This window comes from Schistocerca piceifrons, chromosome X, assembly GCF_021461385.2.
Source record: "Schistocerca piceifrons isolate TAMUIC-IGC-003096 chromosome X, iqSchPice1.1, whole genome shotgun sequence".
In the NCBI taxonomy this organism is placed as follows: domain Eukaryota; kingdom Metazoa; phylum Arthropoda; class Insecta; order Orthoptera; family Acrididae; genus Schistocerca; species Schistocerca piceifrons.
This window is the reverse complement of record NC_060149.1, coordinates 184,302,366-184,309,588: the sequence shown is the minus strand read 5'-3', so window position 1 is coordinate 184,309,588 and position 7,223 is coordinate 184,302,366. Positions and strand designations below refer to the sequence as shown.

Here is a 7,223-nt window from a genome sequence, read left to right as displayed (position 1 = left end):
CGGAGAGTCTCTACATTTGGTACCGGGGTTGCGTAGACAAGAGCTTTCAAATGCCCCCATAAATGAAAGTCAAGAGGGTTGAGGTCAGGAGAGCGTGGACGCCATGGAATTGGTCCGCCTCTACCAATAGATTGGTCACCGAATCTGTTGTTGAGAAGCGTACGAACACTTCGACTGAAATGTGCCGGAGCTCCATCGTGCATGAACCACATGATGTGTCGTACATGTAAAGGCACATGTTCTAGCAGCACAGGTAGAGTATCCCGTATGAAATCATGATAACGTGCTCCATTGAGCGTAGGTGGAAGAACAAGCTAAAATGAGCTCTAACATGGAAATTAAGCGTGTCCGGACACGTGTCCACATAACATATTTTCTTTATTTGTGTGTGAGGAATGTTTCCTGGAAGTTTGGCCGTACCTTTTTGTAACACCCTGTATAGAAGTAAATTTCGCATCGTCATTTCGAAATATCAGGGTCACAGTGTAATGGAGAAATTTTAACGCGCCATATTTGGTAATTATAATTAATCTGTTGCGTTGTCTGTACCTTCATGTGTGCGTGGTATCAGCAGCTCATGTTTTTCTACGCGTTTTTTGGTCTTAACATTGGATCACCGTTTCTGTGTAATGTTCACGTCTTAATGTCAGTGTCGTAATCGTATTCATAAAAAAAGCACTCCGTCTTCAGGCCACGAGTGGCCAACCGGGACCATCCGACCGCCGTGTCATCCTCAGTGGAGGATGCGGATAGGAGGAGCGTGGGGTCAGCACACCGCTCTCCTGGTTGTTATGATGGTACTCTTGACCGAAGCCGCTACTATTCGGTCGAGTAGTTCCTCAATTGGCATAACGAGGCTGAGTGCACCCCGAAAAATGGCAACAGCGCATGGCGGCCTGGATGGTCACCCATCCAAGTGCCGACCACGCCCGACAGCGCTTAACTTCGGTGATCTCACGGGAACCGGTGTAGCCCCTGCGGCAAGGCCGTTGCCAATTGTATTCATATTTTTGCTATTTGCGGTAGTTGAGCCAAGACACTTCCAGCAGCATAACACTTGGAAGTTTTTTTTTTTCTAAAATACATGTGTAGTGCAAGTATCCGACAAAATGGATCGTCTTTTTTCCGCCACCATCTTGTGTGACGTCAAAACATGATTGTCTGAAAAGGGGGTACCGGGCGTGGGAGGAAATGTGAGGGTGGGATAGGGGGTGTTACCTTGATCCTGATCCTGACAGCCTATTTGCATAAGTATGAATAAATTAAAGTTTCCCATCTCCCTCTTTGCTGTACTATTTATAACAAGTTGCAGTTTATGAAATTCGCTACATTAACTAATCTTGTGAGTATTAAACTGACCGTTTGAACACAGAGTTCCTCTGATAATTATGATCCCCTTGTCAACAGGAATGTTAGTGTTCAGATTCTGTCTATCTGAAGGAAGCGACACAAAAGGCTGGTGTAAAGACTTTTCCTTACAGTTTTTGAATTAATTCTTTCCCATTCAAAATAGAAAAGTTTCTTCCGTATAGAAATGCTTTGCGTATTATTTTCAGCAAAAAAGTTTGGACTCACCCGGTTTCCCAAGTCTATTCACAATCAAGCAATCTGCGGGCGAAGAGCTGAAGCTCTTGGGTTCATTAGTTTTATTCTGTATAAATTCTCAAGACTGATAATATTGCTACACTTAAGAATGGACATCTCAAGGTCCTTACTGCAAGCGTTACGTGCATCATGATCAATCTGTGTGATGTTCTCTTCAAAAAACTCGTCCATCTACGCAACGTAACCTTTTTTATGGATGTCAACTGCGGTGCTAGCCTTGTCTACCCTGACTGTCAAAGATTCGTTGTATCCAAGTTATAAATTAACTGAATTCATGACAGACAGATCCCTATTTGGCATCATAGTTCGAAATGCATTCTCTATAAAATCACTAGCTTCACAAACAAATTTCAGTTTATCCGTCCTACTGTCAACCATGTTATCAACTGCTGTTTCCAAGTTAGCTACAAGGTTAGTAACCGTTGTGTCGCCTAATCGGAGTTGCAGATTATGTTTAAGCTCTTTCGTCAAGAGCTCTTCAAAAACGGCTCTGCGCACTATGGGACTTAACATCTGAGGTCATAAGTCCTCTAGAACTTAGAACAAATTAAACCTAACTCACCAAAGGACATCAGACACGTTCATGCCCGAGACAGGATTCGAACTTGTGACCGTAGCGGTCGCGTGGTTCCAGACAGAAGCGCCTAGAACGGCTCGGCCACCTCGGCCGGCTAAGAGCTCTTCCTGGTGAGCATTGCAGACAACAGATGTTAAGTTGACCATGGGTTTATAAATAAACATGCGGACAGTGTTCTATGTCTTACGTTGGGCAGACTGGCAGTATGTTCATAAGGAGATTTCAGGAACATATGCCCATTAAAGAACGTATAATTGAACGTAACTTCTCGTTCGCTGAGAATTTGAAAGCTAGCACACACATAGAACGCGTATCAGAATCGTTCCATAGTTTTCATCGTGCACTTTCATAGGGAAACTGGAGATTGTGGAACACTCTCATGCGGCTAAAAATTTAAGTCTTGCAGAGAAATTGATTACTAAGAATCAGAAGTTTTATGTTTCAAGGATGCGAGCTAACATCGTAAAGATGTTGGGGTTCACATGCGGTTCCTCTTCGTCGAAATGTCTTGGCTCAAACTCGTCTAGGGGGTTGAACCGCACGTATCGCATTACACGCCCTAAATTAGACACTTGTGACCCTTTGGTTAAATTGTATGGCTGATGGTAAGTTTGCGAAATACAAAGTTAATATAACATATAACAGTAATAACAATATTGGGATCTAAATTACCGACCCATAAATGATGTAGGCCACACAGTCGCGATTAGATCAGAATAATGTTTATTCATAAAGCAAACTAATAGCGAAAGTGGTCGTATTTAGAGTTACTGTTACACTCGAGCGCATATCCATTTGACACAGTTCGATCATTCACAATCTCATCGCGAAATACAAGTCCAATGCTACACCTCGTTATTAACGCGGAAAGTTCGAGTTCATACCAGGCGCACTGCTGCACACCGCTCAGAGACTAAGTCCCGCAATACCACACAACGCTAAATTCTCTAAGTGGTTTCACTTCCTAATAGCTACCTACAGACCGACTGTCAGCTTTCGCGTCTCAACCAGCACTGTCCACTTAAGTGTCTCCAGCCCAACTGCCCGCTTTCGCGTCTGCACCAGCACTATCCCCCTCTGCCCATCCCCGGCCACGTTTCCCGCGCGCCGAATATCCTCGCTCAACTGACTATGGCATTTTCCTTTCCTGAAGCCGTCCATCTGATTCCCTACAGCTTATTCCACATTATCTTACAATTTAACCTATTTAAATAATCAAAGCTTGACCACTTTCATGTTCTAAGTAAAGTAACAATGATATCCATTACATAATAAACGTTAAATTCTTTTACATAAACCAATACAATTTCCTTTTTAACGGTGAATGTCACGGCCAGTAGCCTTGCACCAATGTGCTCTCTGGTAAATAGATAAAGAACAAAGTAACTATTACGCACTAAACTTTACAACTAATATTCTATTACCTAATGATTCAACAAGGTGTCGTGCTGTCATTGTTCAATGTGTTTTGTGTAGAGGAAATGATGATCCGATGCTCAACTGAAAATACTGATAATTTAAATTCACTATACCGTTTAAACAAATAAAGTTACAGAGTTGGTATTTACAACATTTGTCATTTTAATGATGCGCTTCTATATGGAATGTCGATCGTTAACTTCGACCAAAGTATTCAGACTTTAACATTCAGGTTTTGTTACAAAACTTGTTAGTTTTACTTTAACAGGATATCCTAAACTATTATAGATATGATCAATATTGAAGTTTTACTGGGATCACCATCAAAATGTCCGCACCTGGTAGCTGAGTGGTCAGCGCGACGGCTCGTCATACCTAACGGTCCGGGTTCGGTTCTTAGCTGGGTCGGAGATTTTCTCCGCTCAGGGAGTGCGTGTTGCGTTGTCCTCATCGTCATCATTTCATCCCCACCGACAAGCAAGTCGTCGAAATGGTGTCAACTCGAAAGACTTGCACCAGGCAAACGACTAGCCAACGGGAGGCCCTACCCACATGGCATTTATTTACCATGAAAATTGATGAAGGATGGTAGATTAAAAAACTGTGGTTTCATTCCTTGAATCACTACAGAATTAAATAGTTTTCCTAAATGTTTCACTTTATGGACAATCTTAGGTCCGCCATATTTAACACGGCTACACCTCCTTGGTCACAAACAGCTTCTACGGGGTTTCCCAATGACATAGGTTCTCGTCTGTCTCACTTGCATACTACAGCGCTTAGGCATCATTCATCACAATAGACGTCTGTGAATTTACCCATCTCATGGTGAATCTGCGCTCTTTGTGGCACACGGTCCTGGACGACAGGGTTGGTTTCACAATTCATGAGGGCTGACTCTTTCGGCCACATACTCAAATCAGAGAGAAATGTTCGTTAACTCACAAGGTTGACAATTTGTCAAAGACTCCCCATTCATACTTAACTGGAAGAATGCAGAAGGTCGAAATTGAATTCATACTTAAGTCTAAGACTGCGGAAGGTTGAAATTAACAGTACAGATAGTCTGCAAAAATCAGCAGAGTCCTGTAACGTGGGAGGTATCAAGAATGGTGTCCCACAGGGTTCAGTCATGAGCCCCTTATTTTTCTTAATATATATTAATGACTTGCTACTCTATATTCATGAAGATAAAAAGCTAGTTGTTATTGATGATTACCTAAGTATAGTAATCACACCCAAAAAGCAAGAGTCAACTTAGGAACTTGTAAACAATTTCTTTCAGAAAATTGTTAAGTGGTTCTCTGCAAATGGACTCTTACTAAATTTTGAGGAAACACAGTTTATACAATTCTGTACAGTAAATCGTATAACACCATTGATAAATATAGGCTACGAACAGAAGTCTGATGCTAAGGCATAATACTTAAAATTTCTGATTGTGTGCATTGATGAGAAATTGAAGTGGAAGAAACACCTTGACGTTCCGCTGAAACGGTTCGGTTCAGCTACTTATGCTATTAGGGTTATTGCAAATTTTGGTGATAAACATATCAGTAAATTAGGCTACCTGCCTATTTTCATTCACTGCTTTCATATGGCATCATATTTTGGGGCAGTTATTCACTAAGAGAGAAAGTTACCATTGCACAAAAGCGTGTAATCAGGATAATAGCTGGAGCCCACCAAAGATCACCTTGCAGACATTTATTTAAAGAACTCGGGATGTTTGCAGTATCTTCGAAATACATATATTCAGTTATGAAATTTGCATTAATAACCCATCCCAATTCAAAAATAACAGCGAAGTGCGTAGCTACATCACTAAAAGAAAGGTGATCTGCACTACTCTGGCTTAAATCTCACTTTGGCACAAAAAGGGGTGAATTATGCTACCACAAAAATCTTTGGTCGTTTGCCAAATAGTATTGAAAGTGTGACAGATAGCCAACCAACATTTAAAAGCAAATCAAAAGAATTTCTGAATAACAACTCATTCTACTCAATAGATGAATTCTTAGATATAAAGTAGTAACTGAAAATAAAAAAAATAAAAAAATTAATTATTTGTATAAAGAAAACTTACGTTTAAGTGACACGTTCCACATCATTACGAAAAGTCGTATTCATGATCTATGGAACAAGGATTAATGTATGTATGTGCGTATGTATGTCAGTCTGTTTCTTTACTCTTGATCCCAAAAGATGGCACCATATATTAGGTATTTTATTCCTTCTTTAATTGCTTTTACATCCGTTTTATTTGAGTAGCCTACTTTCACACTGCCTTAAATCCATTTTTCATTTGCATTGGCTTCAATAACCAGTACAAGTTTTACTTTATTCTTATTTATTGTACTTCCAAACATGCACATCCTTCCAAGCACAACTTCCATCCGCTGCATCGGCAACCTCCTGCCAGGCAGTCTTACGTAGCGTGCATATACGTGGTCATGTATTTCACTCTAAAAGCTCTCCTCCATCCGAACAGGCGTTGGAAGGCCCAACGGTACCGACCGGCCGTCGTGTCGTCCTCAGACCACAGGCGTCACTGGATGCGGATATGGAGGGGCATGTGGTCAGCACACCGCTCTCCCGGCCGTATATCAGTTTACGAGACCGTAGCCGCTATTTCTCAATCAAGTAACTCCTCAGGGTTGTCTCACAAGGGCTGAGTGTACCCCGCTTGCCAACAGCGCTCGGCAGACCGGATGGTCACTCATTCAATTGCTAGCCCAGCCCGAAAGTTCGTAACTTCGGTGACCTGACGGGAACCGGTGTTACCACTGATGCACGGCCGTTGTTTGATGTATTCACAGCCACTACGATATACACTCCTGGAAATGGAAAAAAGAACACATTGACACCGGTGTGTCAGACCCACCATACTTGCTCCGGACACTGCGAGAGGGCTGTACAAGCAATGATCACACGCACGGCACAGCGGACACACCAGGAACCGCGGTGTTGGCAGTCGAAAGGCGCTAGCTGCGCAGCATTTGTGCACCGCCGCCGTCAGTGTCAGCCAGTTTGCCGTGGCATATGGAGCTCCATCGCAGTCTTTAACACTGGTAGCATGCCGCGACAGCGTGGACGTGAACCGTATGTGCAGTTGACGGACTTTGAGCGAGGGCGTATAGTGGGCATGCGGGAGGCCGGGTGGACGTACCGCCGAATTGCTCAACACGTGGGGCGTGAGGTCTCCACAGTACATCGATGTTGTCGCCAGTGGTTGGCAGAAGGTGCACGTGCCCGTCGACCTGGGACCGGACCGCAGCGACGCACGGATGCACGCCAAGACCGTAGGATCCTACGCAGTGCCGTAGGGGACCGCACCGCCACTTCCCAGCAAATTAGGGACACTGTTGCTCCTGGGGTATCGGCGAGGACCATTCGCAACCGTCTCCATGAAGCTGGGCTACGGTCCCGCACACCGTTAGGCCGTCTTCCGCTCACGCCCCAACATCGTGCAGCCCGCCTCCAGTGGTGTCGCGACAGGCGTGAATGGAGGGACGGATGGAGACGAGTCGTCTTCAGCGATGAGAGTCGCTTCTGCCTTGGTGCCAATGATGGTCGTATGCGTGTTTGGCGCCGTGCAGGTGAGCGCCACAATCAGGACTGC

General features: G+C 43.7%; 1 pseudogene; it reads right to left on the bottom strand.

Annotated features, from left to right (window-relative positions):
• Positions 1-876: 876 nt before the first annotated feature.
• LOC124723791 lies at positions 877-994 on the bottom strand (annotated as a pseudogene).
• Positions 995-7,223: the final 6,229 nt, after the last annotated feature.